At 36.4% G+C, this 18,374-nt stretch overlaps 1 long non-coding RNA gene across 2 annotated transcripts in view; it reads left to right on the forward strand.

Moving 5' to 3' along the window:
- The window catches only part of LOC145238695 (uncharacterized), a 45,285-nt gene extending 29,499 nt beyond the window's left edge, over positions 1-15,786 (forward strand). Inside the window, exons 2-7 of one of the 2 annotated variants that reach the window (XR_013862165.1) lie at positions 9,000-9,124; positions 9,622-9,698; positions 10,384-10,449; positions 10,595-10,695; positions 12,192-12,272; positions 15,280-15,786. This is a non-coding gene — a long non-coding RNA (uncharacterized LOC145238695). The remainder of the gene's footprint in view (positions 1-8,999; positions 9,125-9,621; positions 9,699-10,383; positions 10,450-10,594; positions 10,696-12,191; positions 12,273-15,279) is intronic. The other variant, XR_013862164.1, reaches the window with a different exon arrangement.
- The last annotated feature ends 2,588 nt before the right edge of the window (positions 15,787-18,374 follow it).

Genomic DNA, 18,374 nt, shown 5'->3' on the forward strand with positions numbered 1-18,374 from the left:
TGGTTTGCAATGACAGTCAGGGGTTTCACTTGTTGACAATCCTCCTCCTCCTATGGTATAATTATATATTTAATTATTCTTATTTCTCACCCCACCGCCAAAAAGCTTTGACATAATTCTTATAAAAGCTTTGTCATAATTCTTATAACGTGTTTGATCAAGTAGTCTGAGGTATTCGGCCAAACATTAAGACACAAAAAAGTCACCAGGTCTTATACTACGAAGCGTTCTGTGGTCAAACGTCAAAAAACTATCCAACTCTTTCCTTCTTCATAATATAATATGAAATGACACAAATAGTTGTTTACTATCTGACAACGACAGGTTTTAATATTTTTTTTTCGCTACGTGGGGCAAATGATTCATTTATCAAAACAACTCTTGTGCGGTTTAACATGTATGATTTACCGAAGTTAAAATTATAAACGCAAATATAGTTTTATATTGTTGTATCACACAAACGCCATCCCTCTGGTAAAATAGAGTGTTTATTTATCTGGTATAACCCTTTTTTATTGAGTATCCTTAAATAAACAATATATGGGTCTGACTAGCAAAAGTCGGACCTATACTTGATAATAGGTTTCTTTACAAGAAGACCTCTACAAACTTAAGGTTTTTTTGTCGTTCGTTTTTTAGAGAATGAGACATGTGTTTAACAATCGCCTTGTTCTTTTTTCCTCGTTTGCTGGCAAATAGTTCATTGAAATTCCACCGCTGATCTATGGATCCTTGTACTGACGCTCAAAACAAAATATTTATAAACTTTTTGACAATACGACCCGACGCTTCCACCTGAAAAGGCTTTCCTAAAACCATTGTGCACAGGAATGGAGTCTGTAATTGAGAAGATACAAATCTTATTATTTCAGTTTAAAGTTTGTGTCCTAAAATCCTTGTATTTAAAATGTGGTATATTTTTGCAGCAAAAAGGCCGACACATCCGTGTGTCTGTTAAAACTTCTCCTCTTATAACCTTGTTTTAGAAGTTTTAATCGTTGTGGCTGAACGATAACAATTTTTCTACAGTAACCGTGCAAGCCTAAACATGCTTGTATATGTTTAATGTTTTACTATGTTTATCAACCCTTTTTACCCACATTACAACTATTAAAAAAATTGTGTTTTTTGATAGTACACTGTATTAGCACAGCAAAAATTAAAAAATTGAACAAAAACCCAACCTAAGAGACAATACAGTCAAACCAACCCATCCCAAAACACAGGACGAAAGAAATACGATTCAATAGGTGCTCTTCCCTCGTGGCATCATTGTGTCAAAACAAAACAACGACTTCTATCAAAACAGCTTGGACTTAAACTGAAACATACTCACAATTGGCATAGTTGTGTGATTTTTGGTCTTACTCACTAAACAAAAGATTACGTTGTAGTGTTAAGAATAACATTGCCATGTTTTCGTACCTTTCAACTGGTGGAAAACTAAACAAGAGTAATTTGACATTTGTTGATATTTGTCCAAAGTACAACAAAGGCCAGGGCTATTCACTATCTAAGCCAGTGGTTCTTAACCTTTTTGGTGTGGTTTCCCACTTAAGTAAATCACCAAGTTCGAATTTCCCCCTCTGTTATTTTTATACTGATGTTTTGTGCCCAACATTAACAAAAACATATTCTTTAATCGAAACAATTTTGTGAAGCGATTTTGTCGGGACCTTAAAGGCATACTGCAATCTTATTTAGTTTAAATAGTGATTTCGTGAGAAAGTAAAATCAGGTGGAATTTTGAAAAATCCCATGTGCTTGCATTAGTCGTTTATTGCATGACAATCAACAGATCAAATGCATTTATTCGCGAACAATAACAAAGTCATTGATACTTTTAGCAATGTCTGTGACGTAACAAACGATTTTTTGGATTTTTTTGCGCCTTGTAAAACTAGGTGAAGTTAATCTTACATGTTGTTGCGGAAAATTGTGTATTAAATTAACTTTCAACGGTTAGTTTCAACCCACGGGCCCGAGTTTGGTGACTTCTGACTCACACAATTTCCCTCCAAAAACATTAAATTTCCCACTGGTGGGAAATTTCCCAGCGGTTAAGAACCAGTGGAGTACACATGGAACAACAAACCCAACTTCAAATTACCCACTTGAAATCCTCAAATTCCCCACTAGTGGGTAATTACACACCGGTTAAGAACCACTGATCTAAGCTGTCCTTGATAGAACATGGTTGTGTAAAAAAAGCTTTGCGAAAAAATATTTGATTAACTTTCCTCTGAACTGTTGCGGGCTAGGATTATGCATACTACCGTATATGTATATAAGTATAGATTTTGATTGAAACGCAATACGTACAACATATGTGCGCGGTACGCTGATTACAGTACAATGCTTTATGATTTGAGGTTATTACGCCCTGGATAAAGCAAAACTCCTTTTGACCGGGGTCGCATTCCGCCAACAGACAAATTTAATGATATTCGTGATATTCTGCGTCATCTAGTTGCAAAAGCAATCGTCTCTTGCTTCAGAATTAACTTTCTGTGAACGCTTTGCAGGCTTGCATGCATCACCAATTCTGAAAGTGGTGGCAACTTCGACGGGTACACCAAACAGATGCTAAAAGAACAGGAGACAAACCAATTTGTATTGTGAGTAATTACTGAACCACCTGGTGGTGGAATAGATTGTTAGGTAATTTTTGTACCTTCGTAAGTATAGTTTTAAAAACAAACTTTACTTAACTATTGGTTTTAACATAGACTCGCGTAAAACAAGTTGATTTGTTCCGCCCTGCACCACAGCTTGACGAACCCAACGTTTCGTAAGTTTTGCATAAAGAAACGCCTTCGTAATAACAATTATTAACTCGTACCGTACAGAATAGAGGTTTCATTTTCTTTGTATCCGTGTTTTTATTTTACCACATGCAAAGTTCAAATAAAAAAAACTTCGCATTGCATGTTTATTTTTTTAGTTTTTTACTTCTTAATCAACCTAAACCTTTTGTATGAAATCCAGGATTACGACCTGAAGTTGGTGTTTACAAAGACACTTTAGACTACCCTACAAAAGGTAAAAGAGCCACTATAACAGGATGCAACAGAAGAAGACAAATCCGTCGAAACACAGGTGCTTTTGGCTTATAAACGGTTTGATGCTTCGTTGAGTATTATTGTAGATACAGTCATTAGTAAGTTCGATCTCATACAATACCCTTTGGCCTGTTCTTGTCTCTCATGTACCGCTTTTGCATGCTTAATGTTACTTTGTGAACTTCAAATTAACATTACGCTTTTTTAACTAAGTGGTTTTAGTGATTTAAGTTTTGTAATCCTCTTTTAGGGGTGTAAAATTATTGATGTAAATTGTCTTCGCTATAACGAGTTATATAAAACTTCTGTGGCTTTTTTCCGTATCCTACGCTGGAACTTTATGCAAACGTATAAGGGGTGCGATTGTTTCCCCGGCAACACCTATAATCCTCACGATTTTTAATGAGAAAACGTTTTTTTTAATACAATTTACAAGCAATAGCACATCAACAAATATGTCTAACATTCGTAAATGGGCACAGCTGCAACCGTTGAAGCACAAGCGAAGTACAAAATCCATCAAAAAGCAAAACATGCACAAAAACACATAAATATAACCTAATTGTTTTTTCTTGAATAATGAATTTTAAATGCCTGTTGCGTAAAGTTTTCAAAACAATCTTGTGTGCGACAAAACAAAAACATTAAACTAACTATTAAACGCTTGCTTTAAGTTATTTTAGTACCATATTTTTCTTCTTACAACTCAAGGAAATGTCGCAACCAACATGTTCCCGCGTGGTAAAATATCGAGGGAGTGCAATCGTAGGGGAGTTTTGTTGGGCTGCTTCCTAATTCCAATTCGCTGCGTGAAAATTTGTGGACGAGATCAACAAACGTTTCCTCCACCCAGTAGTTCCCACATGCAAATTGCCAAAGTTTTATTCCATATTTTGCGGCGGCAAGACACTCCTCGAAGCGTCGTAAATCGAATAAAATTGCGGCAAGTAAGTGGGAAGCTTTCAGAAAACATTTGATCGATTTAAGGCTCCCGAAATGAAATGATTTTTTGGCAAACCAAATTGCATCGTTGGGTCGTTTATCTTCAAACTGCTGTTCAGAAATGCACTGGTATGTTAAGCAGCAGAAGTCTGAATATTCTATCATCGATAGCTCCGCTTCAAACTCCATACGAATATGTTCCATCCTTTCTTGCCAAATATCTTTCAAGAAACTTTCTGCTTCCGCTAACCGGCCCAATTTTATCAAGCATTCAACTTTAGGATAAACTAACGACATTGTATCAGTACTTTTGAAGTTATTCATTACAACGTTTCTTGATTTGTCAAGATACACAAGAGCTTCTTCGTACTTCTTCAAACCATGCAGACTGATGCCTTTAGAATAAAATGCCCAATTCATATCAGGATCGGTGTCTTCATTTACGTGCAGTTTTCGTATCTCGGATATCCATTCGTCATGTACCGAAAGGGCTTTGTCATAACACCCCGAAAAATTTAGGCAAAGGCTATAGCTATATAAAATATTTTTATATATGTACTCGCCGTAGTTATGAAATTGTTTTTCTTTCGTTTCGTTTAATGCAAGCTCTAAATATTTTCGCGCATTTTTCTTGTGGTTGAGGTGCAGATAGCATCTTCCCATGTATACATTGATCTCTATTTGTGAGACAGACTTCATTCCACGGTTAGAGTCCACTAATAGCATTTTTGTATATTCCAATGCTTCTTTGAACCTATTTAAATGGCACAGGCATTGGTAGCATAGTTCCAAGTACCAACATCGTATGTTGACTAAAGTAGTAAGGGTTAATCGGGTCAGTTCGTCTTTACAGACTTTGAGACTGTTTTCATGATCGCCGCACTGATGCAAAGACTTTGCATACATAAGCTGCAGTTTAACACGGACATGCTCATTTTTGCACTCTTCCGACTCTTCACATTCCTTTATAAGTTTTAAAGCGAGATCAAACATAAGAAGTTTCCATGCCAACACAGCAGCTCTAAACGGCGATTCTGAAAACTGAATTTTTTGTTTTGTTTTTTCAATAAAGGATGTTACGACATATTGTTGCAGTGATTCATTGATAACTAATCCATCCACAACTGCTCTGTTTCCGATGTCTTTTGATACCTTTTCCATACTCGATGGCCGACCAAATACTGTTTCTTGATTTATAATATCGCTTTGACTTGAAGTCTTGCTGTACCACCTTAACCGGATTTCACATGCAACTGTCAACGAAAATTGAAGTTTATTACGCAACATCTGGTCTATAATACCACGATCACTCAGTTCGTCAAGGATATCAAAACACCTCAAATTCTTACAATCGTACAAACGACCAAGAGCTAAAATGAAAAGAGTACAACTCCTTAACGCAACACGCTTTACATCCATCTTTAGACGTATGTCCAGGCTTCCCACGTTGTAAAGTTCATAATCTTTTTTAATATTTTGCTGCACTCGTTCGTTAAAGATAGGCATCTGGTTTATTTTTTTTTCAATTTTTGAGTCAAACTGTTTATAAACAGAAAAATCGCCATACACAAAACAAGTTGTGGTCAACATATCTGCTAAATGATATCCGTTTTTCAAATCTGTTTTTGTTTCCAAGAACTTCACCATCTCACTGACGGGTTTAATCAACTCAAGTGTTGTATTTCCCAGTGGATTCTTGCTTGCTTGAGGCGCAAAACCATCAGGACAAATTCCACATGGAGTAAATGCGTCATAAAACCAATCTTCTTCTTTATTCAAAGGATTATTAAGACACGGAATCGCCAAGAACCTAAGCAAGGTTTCACCGAGACGAACCAATATCATTTGATGAACTGTTGCAAACCATCGAAAGTGATTTAAAACCATATTGTAATTCCAACAATTGTGAATTTCATTTTCCAATACAATAATGCTTTCAAAATCGGAATAAGGAGTAATTTCTTTTTTAGCCAACGAACCCATTCCTACCAAAGCAAACCTACATGGTTCTTTCCCCATTATGTTGGCAGTGTGTTTTCCGATGAGAGCCAATATGTCTTTGTATGTTTCAGTGACGTAATCCTGTATTTTTCTCACTTGTTCAACTCTTAGCCTCCGTATTGCAATAAGCTCTTGGTCTTTTAAGTCGTCAGACATTGCCTTCAGTTCACACAGTTTATCTTTTGTGTTTTCACGAAATTTTGTAATTTCTTCTTTGGTTTCTGTAACTGCTTTACTCACCAGTTTGGCATCTGAATTTGCAGCGTTGGCCAACGTCATGATATGCAAGCACACGTCATCAAGGTCTTTCCAAATGTCATCTGCATTGTCGGGTTGCCTTAACACAGCTGATGTCATTAAAGCAACACTTTGAATGAGACTGATGTTATCTGGACTTTTCTCTTTGTACGCTAGTCCCAACTGATGCAAAGTTTTTGCTGATTCTTTTGGATCTTTTTCCACGCCATTGGGATAACATTGTTTCTTCAACTTAGTTGCTAAATCGTTGATTACTACGCCTGTTATTATGTCGTTCAAGCAATCGGATAAATCTTCGCATGCGGACATTTTTAGCATTTATCGTTAATACTGACCTGCAAATAAATCATTAGCACATGTGAACCCTTTTACATTAAACAATTTGTTCGTCTTTCTGCCCTTTTTTCATGAGAAATTTTCTACAGTTTTTTTGATTGTAACATGTTATCTTTCGAAATTTGACGTAGGATCTGTTTTTCAAAGAATGTATCATTTGATGATAGCATGAAACTCAAGCTCTCTTGTACTGGTAGTGTTTATAAACTTCAGTCAACCACCCCTTTCTCATCAGCTCTCCGGCTAAAACTTCGCGTGTAGTTAGGTCAACAAAGACAGTTTCACTCGATACGCCTCTACATCGCTTCAAGCTTGTAACAATAGTTTACAAAAGACGACGCTTTTGTTCTCCTATAAACCACGCCACCTGATATAGACGCGTTGTGTAGGAGAAATTATTGCAGCGTAGCCATCTGTGCCCATACAAAGCTATTCTGACACCGAAAGGGTTTTGCTAACTTCTTTGTTAATAAATAACGAAGCTGGTCAAAGTATCTCATCATCAAACATATATCCACAGAAGATTTGGTCGTGGCACAAAATATTTCATTAAAAAATGGGAGTAAACACTTTTTTAATCCAAATACATTAATGCCAAAAGTTGGATGTTTCAAGTGCATTTGGCCTTGTCTTCGATCCAAACGTTTTTCCACATAGTATTGTATTGTTGTTTTTCAAAGCAAAAATCCAGAGGCGATCCTTCAATAGGTGTTTTATATTTCATATCTCGATCCACACTAAAAGCCTTTTTCACAAATGTTTGTTTTAAGCTACTTTTAACATATCTTATTTCAGGGTTGCATACATTAATACTTGCGTGGTATATGAAAGGTGGTTGACATATTTATCAACATTCAGTTGGTTCTGTTTGTTTTTTCAGTACTATTCGTTCTCACGCCCGTTGACTGACTGCAAGTTATACACATCGTGCATTTTGCTATAAAATGTTTCATCGATGTTATTTTGTGTCAGAAATATAAAACCTTTTTCCAAAAATGTAAAAGCATAGAGCCAATAAATTATAAGCTGCAGACAGTGCACACTGTTTCGACCTATAAGGTCTCATTAGTACAGCTGGTGACGAGAGATCGGCAAACTGGAGTGCCGTTGAATGGTTACGTCACCAGCTGCACTGATAAGACCTTATAGGCCGAAACAGTGTGCACTCTCCACAGTTTTTCCAATAAGCTCGAAATTTAAAGCTTTATAAATACAAATGAAAATAGTTAAGTATTGCCTTGTTTTGATTTTGCTGGTTTTGGGTGGACATGTGCTGTTACAGTATTTGTAGCGAGGGCGCATCTGACATAGCAACCATGATTGAACTTTTACAGCGTATTAACATAACATCGTTTTTGTATTTCTGAAAAGTTTCCTAACAAAAGTCGTCCCAAAGGACCATTGGGTTGAAATTCCATCGCGTATCATAACGCAGACAAAAAGAAATATGAAACAAGAGATCACTTTCCCAGGTCGCCTGGTTCCATTGTGTAGGAAAACGTTTTGTCAAACCCTCGACTTCTTTTGAAACATCTTGGGTTTCCCGTAAATCGTACAACAACATGTGGAGACAATGACAAACATGTTCCAATCCTAAAATAACTGGGTTTGCAATGACATGTAGAGGATACACTTGTTGACAATATGCCTTATTTTTTTAATATGATAATACTAAGATTCAAACAAAAGAACGCTGCAAGGTGTTTTTTTAAATTGTAAATTATTTTGTTGTTTATGTAAGGACAAAACATTTTCTCTGTCGATAAATGTCACTACGGGAAATTCATTTGTTTTATGTTTGTTGGAGGACGCACCAACTTTGTATTTATTTCAAATGCAAAAAAGAGGTTTTCTCTGATTTTTCAACTGGTGCAAATACTGTCATAACTGCTCCTAACAAAATTTTAAGTGAAGCCAGTATTAATTCCACTTTTGCAAAATTATAACACTGATTTTTTTCTCCGGCTCGCAAATTACTTAAACCCCTTTGATGGACTGAAACGGCTAGAAATGGGTCTGGATTTTAATAAAGTCCACACAACACAAACGCGTGTGTATAATGTTCTTGGACATAGGTTTTGATCTCAACATTATGACCAAAATTGATTCTAATGGAAAAAGCTAAATTCCAGTAAACGTGGCTGATCTGCTTTTAATACACTGAAAATGTGCCTTGTTTGTGATCAACTGCGTCATCTAGTGGCAACATATGTTTTGCTTTTTTTAAAACAAAGATGTGACTAGAACCTCGTAGTATGCCGAGCCTGGTGAAGATTTTATACATAATGAAGCTTTAGGTCAAATCCTAATGATGTATACATGCTCATTATAACTTACCTTTCGTTTTTGCTCCAACTTCCAACTATTGTTTCTTTTTGCTACAAAGAACTTTGTGCGTAGGTGGCCTGAAATATCTCGAACTCGCAAAGTGGCTGCGATTACCCAGATAAAACCTACTGGATACCAACACGCAAAAGCAGAGCGGATAGCACAGAAGCAGAAGAATAACAGAGCGAACTTGTGCAGTGAGTATTAGCATATAACCTCATCATCACTTTAATTAGTTGTTCTGGTATGTGACAAACCTTTAATGTTGAAAATTAATAGTTAAGATCATTTTTTTATTTTAGTTTTGGACCTAACGTATTGCGTAACATTCATGGTGTGTCCGTATCACATAATATGTGCTTTTTGTGGAAATCGTCGCTTTGAGACTAATTATGTGTGCGGGTTACGCTTTGTGGGTAAAATGTTAAGCTTCACAAGACATGACAGACACCCGACACACACATCATTGAACAGTTGGCCTGTGTGTTGTTCACTGCACGTAAATTGGAAATAATAAGTACAGTGGTTGTGGCTCTCGCAGAAAACAGGTTTATCACCACCTTTGCCAACCCAGTCTTTATATCATGTACAGAAGTCAAATAAATGACTTATTACTTCCCATTTGTATGTTCTTCGTGAATGTAAACTTCTGTTCCATAAGGATTATCACGTTCAAACTGTGTTTTATATTCAGAAGATATTCTGTACGACCCTGAGTTGGGCGACGAAATATAGATGGAGGATGCAAAGATAAAAGCTTAACAAAAACAGGTGATGTCAATTTGTAAACTGTTATTTTGTTGATGTATTAGCGTTTTTATAGGTACATATTTAACATTAGTGAAGGATTTTAGTATAAGCGCGAGATCCTTTCGAGAACTGCTCTGTATGCTTGACGCCGTTTTGCAAATATGTCTTGAGTAAAGCTCTTTTAAAATTAAATTTCTTGTTTCGGAATAATAACTATTTCTGCGGTTGTAATATTTACCTCATACTTTTCTTGTGCAATTTTTACAAGTTTTTGTTCAGTATTTTTCACTGACAAAAACTGCTGTGTTTTTCTCATTTTCACAGCCTAAAAGCGTTTAAGTTGCGGTCACAAGAAGACCATGTTTAGCAAAACTGCCTTCCAAATACTTTTTATTACTCCACGTTTCTTTAAAACATTGGTCGCTAGGTGGAGTTAAAGATGTGTTACCTAGCCAAAACTGGCTGAATATGAGTATACAGTACCATCGTGATTTAAAATCCCACTTCAGCGTCTATCATTTATGTTTCCATTTGCGTCTTTTAGCTTCGTGCTTTGGAACGCAGCGGCAACGGCAGGGGCGCACATTTGTGTATTGTATTAGAACATTGCTTACTGAGGCCAAATCAGCAAACCTAAGCAGTTTACTGAGTTTGCAAAAAAATACATGTTTTTTTTACTAAAATATTTACCTTTGGTTGTTTACAGAAGCTGACTACTCGTGAACTACGAAGATTCGAACTCTTCTTTAGCTGCAGAAATTTCGAACAAACTGTGAGTAAATCTGTTTTTATAATTAATGTTTCAGAAACAGACGATCAGAGTTTGTACTAGATACAGAGGACAAATAAATGAACTTTTCGTTGACATTTTATTTATTTTTTAAACGTAAAACGTAAACATTTTGTATGAAATCCAGAATTACTGCCCAGAAGACGGTTTATACAAGCTGGAAGTCACCTTATACGTGCCTAAAGAGAAAGAGGAGCTGCTGCAGCAAAAAGAATCCGTCGAACCAAGGTGATGTGAGCTTATTAACCGTTCGTTGTTGCTTCATTAGGTGTTAGTACAGATACATAGTTATTAGGAAGTTGAGTGTCGTAACATAACTGCCGGTGTGTTCTCATGTACTTTATTTAATGACTTTTTTGCGTTTTTATACGCGAGACACTTTGGAATCCGCTTTGGATGTGTAATATTTTTGATGTGAATGGTCTTCGCAGTAACGAGCAAAGTATAACGGCTGCTGCTGTTTTCCATATGGCTCCAATTTTATTTTGCTTCCACGACTCGTTTAGATGGACTTATTAATATAACACTGCAACAGGTGAATTATCAGGGTAGCCCTAATATTATGATTGTACAATTTCCAAACTTTTTAAACTATTTTACACTGTAAAAATAGTTGATAAAAATCAGTGTACCTGTGATTTATGTAGTTGGCTTGTTCTTTTACCTTACATATATTGTCGCATGAGTACTGCAAACTGCGCTACAACATTTATGAGCACCTTTAGGGCGTGCGATGGTTTTCTGACAGCGCTTGAAATCCTCACGCATTTTGTGAGATATAAACGTGTACTTTAACAAATATTTCCAACATTTTTGAGTCAGCACAATTACTTTATTAAAGTTGATTGAGGAGCTCATAACAATGACAAAGGCGATTATTAACCAGGGAAACAGGTCATAATACTTAGACTGCGTCATATGGGTCACTGGCTTTGATAAAAACACGCACCCTGCTGCTGCTAACAAAACCGCTTTCAGAAACTGATCAATAAAATTTGTAAGAAGATAACCTGTTTGCCATTGTCGAAAACCAATAAAGTTTAGGATAGAGCAAGGCGCCAAAAGGTTCTAACCAACTAAAGGCTAATCTGATTAGAAATGCTCTGAAAACGGATCTACTTTCTACATTATCATGTATTTTGGCTTAGTTAATTTTATGCAAGCAATCACAATTTTGACAAATACAAGCCGGCAAAATACTAAACAAATGTAATTTCTAAGTCTTCGTTAAAAAAATTCTCAGCATGGTAAAATATGGAGGGAGTGTGATGATACGGTAGTGTTGTTTCGACTTTTAACTGCCGTTCGCAACGTGCAAATATGTTGGCAATGGTAACAAAATTTTCTTCAACACAGCAATTCTCATACACAAATTGACAAAGTTTAATTCCATGTTTTGCGGCAGCAAGTCCTTCTTTGTATCGTTTTACTTTGAATAAAATTGCTGCAAGACCAAGGGCAACACGTACCGACAATTTCACCGATTTTTGGCAACCCGAGTAAAATGATAAATGAAACGACTTTTTGGCAAACTTAACTGCATAGTGGAGTTGGCCATCCTTATAATAGAACTTAAAAATTTCATGATAAATAAGACTGCAGAATTCAGAGTATTCTTTTACACAGAGCCCCGTGTCATTTTTTTTACGAAGCAATTCTATCTTTTCCTGCCAAACATGTTTTAAGAAACTTTGTGCTTTTGATAAACGACCCAGTTTTTTCAGGCATGCATATTTCTGATGAGCAAACAAGACAATGCTTCTTCCTTTTTCGTTGAAAAACTTACACTTCCACGATTTGTCAAGGTAAACAAGGGCTTCTTCATATCTCTTTAAGCCAAATAGAATGAAACCTCTATCATAAAGTGCCCTACTTAGTAGTTGGTCGGTTTCCTCTCGCACATGCAATTTTCGTCTTTCTGATATTAATCTTTCATTAACCGAAAGAGCATTGTGATAACAACTTAAACGAAGAAGACATGTTGTGTAGTCAGCCAACAGTCCAGTATACTGGCGAATGTCTGCGGGTTTGGAAAGTCTGTCTTTTCTATCGTTGTATGCAAGCTTGAAGTAATATTGCGCTTTTTCGTCGTCATGAAGGCCGTAATAACACTTTCCCATACATGTGTTGATATCTACTATTGATACGGATTGCATTCCTTTAGAATGGACCTCAAATAAATTTCTTGCATATTCCAAAGCCTCTTCGTATTTGTTCAATTCAATTAGGCATAAGCAGCATTGTTTCATGTGATAAGCACAAATATCGGTTAAACCAGGCGAATCGAGTCTTGCTAATTCATCTTCACTGACCTTCAGGCCTTCTTTGAATTTGCCCATATTACTCAAACAACCAGCGTACAATAACTGCAATTCTCTGCGTTGTTCTTCATTTTTACACATATGCAGGTTTTTGCATTCTATCAACAACTTTGAAGCCAATTTGTGCATTTGCAATATACAAGCAAGCTTTGGTGCTTCCAATGGCGATTCCACAAAATTGATTTTTTTCCTTCTATCCCTTTTTAAGTATTCAACAACATATTTTTGAAGAGATAATGAGACGTTTATTCCATCTACTACCGCTCTGCATCCAACTGTTTTTGTAAAGTCCTCCATATTTGATGGCTCGCCGAAATACGTTTGGGGATACAAAATGTCATTTTGACCTGACGTCGTGCTGTACCACCTTAAACGCATTTCACATGCAACTGCCAACGAAAATTGCAGTTTTCCATGTATTGTCTCATCCAAAATAGCACGATCTCTCAATTCATCAAGAATATCAAAACAGGTTAAATTCTTACAGTTGTACAAATGACCTAATGGTAAAATGAAAAGAGAGCATCTCCTTAATGCCACTCGTTTGATATCTATTTTGTGAAGTGAAAACATTTTCACATTGTATAGTTTATAATCTTTTTCAATATTTTGTTGAACTCGTTGGTTAAAACTAGGGATCTGATTTAGCTTGTGTTGAATTTCTAATTCAAATTCATTGAAAACAAAATAATCACCGTATACAAAGCAAGTTGTGGTCAACATATCTGCTAAATGATATCCGTTTTTTAAATCCTCTTCTGTTTCCAAGTACTTCACCATCTCACTGACTGGTTTAATAAGCTCAGTTGTCCACGGCTTCTTCTGTGTCTTCGTTTGTCTTCCCAATGGATTCTTACTTGCTTGAGGTGCAAATCCATCAGGACAAATTCCACATGGAGTATGTGCGTCATAATACCAATCCTTTTCTTTATTTAACGGATTATTAAGACATGGAATAGCCAAGAATTTAAGTATAGTTTCTCCCAGACGAACTAATATCACTTGGAAAACAGTTGCAAACCATCGAAAATATTCCAAACTTTTTGGGTATTTTGAGTAATTCTGAATTCCTTCTTCTAACACAATAATGCTCTCAAAGTCAGAATAAGGAGTGACCTCTTTATTGGCCAATGAACCCATTCCTACCAAAGCAAACTTACAAGGTGCTTTTCCCATTATGTCAACAGTGTGTCTTCCAATAAGACCCATTATTTGCTTGTATGTTTCAGTAACATAATCCTGTATGTCCTTTACTTGCTTAACTCTTTGCCTCCGTATTGCATTAAGCTCTTCTCCTTTTAAGTCGTCAGACATTGGTTTCAGCTCACTAAGTTTATCATTTGTGTTTTCACGAAGTACTTGAATTTGTGCTTTGGTTTCGGCAACAGCTTTACTCACCAGCTCTGCATCTGGGTTTGCAGCATTAGCCAACGTCATAATATGCATGCACACGTCATCAAGATCTTTTCTAATGTCATCTGCATTTTCGGGTTGCCTTAACACAGCTGATGTCATTAAAGCAACACTTTGAATGAGACTGATGTTATCTGGACTTTTCTCTTTGTACGCAAGTCCTAACTGATGCAAAGTTTTTGCTGATTCCCTTGGTTCAATTTCCACTCCATTGTCATAACATTGTTTTCTCAACTTAGTTGCTAAATCGCTGATGACTACTTCTGTTATTATATCGTTTAAGCAATCGTACGAATCTTTGCATAGCATTTCTTGTTTGTGTTTGACGTTACAGCTTTCGTACAAAACCACAAACACATTTAAGTTTGTTGATATGTTACTTAGTTTAACTAATCACCCTGTTGAAAAACAAGAGCGATTGTATATCCTTTAGCCAGGTTCACCATTTTATTATTCATTCTGATTTAGCACTGAATAAATTCAAAATCTGTTTCTGGGCGTTAATGCTACCTGACAGTTTAACTGGTGAGCTGCTTGTACATTGTGCTGGATAAATATGATTGTCCAATAAAGCTTTTGGTTAATGATTTACGTTGAGTAAACCTATAACGCCTCGCTTGACAACTGAACATAAAGCGGTCTCGGGGAACATTAAAGAATGGTTCATCACAAAAGCATACCACATGGCTTACTGTTTGGCTTCGAGTGAAGTTCTACAAAATTTAAGATTATCTGAACTGACAAAATGCGTGGTTACCAACCTTTGTCGACGAATTCCTCCCTTAACAATTCAAACATTTTTATCCCTGCCCAATAGACTACATAGTATAGATGCTATACAAAGATCATTAAAATTTAGGTCTTTTTTTCTTGATAGGTTATATTCTGAGAGCTGAACTGTGTATTTACGCACCACATTTCCTCCTAGGTTGGAAACCATTGACCTACACAATTTCAAGTTAATACAATGTTACATAAAAAAATGTTCTCGACAGGTCATAAGTACGACCTAAGTTTTTTCCAACACGCTTTACAGACGCAGGATGGCCCCACTAAACGTTTTTATACTTTTCGATAGATACAACCTCAAAAAACTTACGCTGGGAACTAAATGAAAGGGATTGTACAACGTACATCGGCCACAAGCACAACGTTTTATGCCTGCATCGAAATCGACAGGTTAACGTTCTTATGGATGTTTTTAGACGACCGATTGTCCCAGCTCATCCTTTCTGTTTTGCAACAGGGCGTACCAGTTGCCGCGCACACACCAACGCAAAACACTTGCTGCCGGGGTTGTATGCGGCACGTACTTTCCTTACACTAGCGGACTTATTTTTTGCTTACTGAGTACATTTAGTGGCTGTGTACTTTAAAGTTGGCATCAGTGTAAAACACGAGTTTGGTGGATATAGTAGTTTGTTTACCTTTACGTTTGTGCACTTGGACCATTAGTTCCAGGGGCCATATTAGGGCAAATGGGCATAACAGTCAATGGACTTACCCCTGACTTATACCTTTTTCACGATTGTAATCCTTCCCATTGATCTATGCCCTTGGGACGGTATTGTTCAGGTTTTATCACTGTTAACTAAAACTGTTGGTTTGTTTCTGTTATTGGTGTTGTACAGATGCAAATCAAACGTATTTTTACTTGATGAAATGTTGTTAAATAGATTTGTGTAAGTGACTGTGTACCTTGAATAATGCAACCATTAGATGTTAGTAGTGAAACTGTGTTTAATTGTTTTTGTGTCTCTACCTCAAACCAACAGAAGCCAAAAAATAAGTTTTTTTAAAAAAAAACTTTGTGCCAAGGCTATTGCTCTTTCGTAAATTGCTTTTGACCAGTATACATATATGTTTCAAGCTATATGGAGCTATATGGCTATATGGCATGTGTTATACACGTTGTGCTCACGAATTATAAACCCTCGTATTCAGGGAGTCTAACGGCTCCTTGTATAGATTGAGGTTCGAATTCTTGTTCGAATTGAGGTTCCAGCTAATGAGAATTAGTTTGTCTGTGGGATTGACAATGTAAACAAATATAAGTTTACAACACTGTTATGCCTTTACAAGTTTAATAGTGTATGATAACATAAGCTTTGTACAGTTTAACTATTAATAGTTCATTCAAAATACAAACAGAAAATTGGGCAATCAAACGCCGGAGAAATAATGTTGATATAAATTTCCAGAAACTTTAGTAAACTAATTCGAAACACTAATGCAAAGAATTATTGTAGAAAAACAAAGAATTTTTGGACAAGTGTAAACGTTTGTGCTTTCAAATTAGACAATTATTAAACTTTTATCATTAAAATTCATGTAATTGTTTTTTACCAAGCTAACCAATTTTAACTTATTTGTTTACAAACGACAAAGGGGCACAGGGCGTCCATAAGTCTCGCGTGTTGTGAACATCCCGATATCAAGGGGAACCCGTTTAGATTTGGTCGAAACAGTCCATCCGATACCAGTGTCACTCGAAGGATGGCTTTGATACCATTGTGTATAAACGTTTCCACCACTGGAACTCACAGTATTTCCATTCTATGAGTAAACATCACCAAATAGTAAACTCAAATCCAAAATCCACAAGGTTTTTTTGGTGCTTGAAGTTGAATTTGGCAAAGTGACATAGTAGGCCTAGTGTAACTCAATAGTTTATTCTTTTATCAATGGGTTCCGGTTTTATGCAAAAAAAATGAAATTGAAATGGTATAAGTGGGTTTTACAGTGTATGCATGTAGACCTATCACAATGCAGTCTACCTGGTGCATAGAAGCAAGCCACACGTCGACATAATCGAATGTCGGTTGATCAACGTACATTATCCATACTTTCTGTATGTACTTGAAAAGTACATCATAGATTTCAGAAGTTTCTATATCAACCAATGTAGCTCCGTATGAGCTGCAAACACTCGCGGCTGCTGACTTTCCACCGTTACTGGCTGTTTCTACAATCGATGGTAGCCAATAGCAATGACCTCTGTACACAACTCCTGAACATATTCTTTTTTCTGCCATTAAAAACATGTTTAAGGATTTTTTTTATAACCTGTAGTTGCAGTCGTAAATACAAAATATAATTGACCGTTGTTATAGTCATGTCATACCGTTTATTATTTCCTCGATACGATGATCAATTCTGGTCCAGTTTACCATAGGTTCAGGACCAGTAGCTCCTTTCAAACCTTGTGGTCCTTGTTTTCCGGGTCTGCCTGGAGGACCCCGTATTGTTGACTGGTTCGAAGGAATTGACAATTGGGACACAAACAGCGAGTCAAGGGGTCGGCAAACTAAATAATTCTGTTGGTGATTCAAATGGCTATAACACTTGTATACAACTATCAAGAGGAGAGTTAGCCTACATAACACGTACAGAGGCATCCTGTCTAGTTAATAAATCAACACGCGCTGTTGCGTTGCTTAAACAGAGTGACTGGCAAAAACGATTCGACGAAACACAGCAAAAGTTGATGTTCAAGCCAACCCACTTTATGTATAAATTTAGAAGTACTGCGGCATGTTTGACATTTCAATCGTCGTACTACTACATATTTGTTGGCCAAGTGGCGCCAGTCTGTATTAGAACGATTGCTGCACAGGATTTTCTTGCACGAATTGCAGCATTTCGAATGACGCAAATGACTTCAAGTTGGTGATTTTTTTATTGAATTACAAAAACGTCGCTGACAAAACATAAATGTAGCCCACTTTGCTTGTTAAACTTCATGATGTAAAGTACCTTAAAAGTTTTTATCATTTCCGACGTTTATTCGTTAACAACTAAAATCACGTTTGTTTGGAAAACATATTTTTATTGCAGTGTAAATATTTCGCAACTTAGGGGATCTCCGGTGGTATTTCAAGTTTTCACAGCGCGCAGTTTCGAAATTCTGTGATTTTGTCTGGGATAAAAGTCAAAAAACGTATATATATATATAATATACTTTGAGGGAAAAAATGAGTAAACGAGACAATAGTTTGCACTTGCAGGCAGAAACAAAACTCAGGGACATTTAAGAAATGTTTATTTTGAATAAACACTTTGTCTAGTTTTTGCTAATGTTTAATTGTACCATAGATTTGCACAAAATAGGTGTCTCTTTTTTGTCTAATACTGACCAGCGTTTAATTGGTAGGTTTTGATGATACAAAAAGG

Source organism: Phallusia mammillata, chromosome 7 (genome assembly GCF_965637545.1).
Source record: "Phallusia mammillata chromosome 7, kaPhaMamm4.hap1.1, whole genome shotgun sequence".
NCBI classification, from domain to species: Eukaryota; Metazoa; Chordata; class Ascidiacea; order Phlebobranchia; family Ascidiidae; genus Phallusia; species Phallusia mammillata.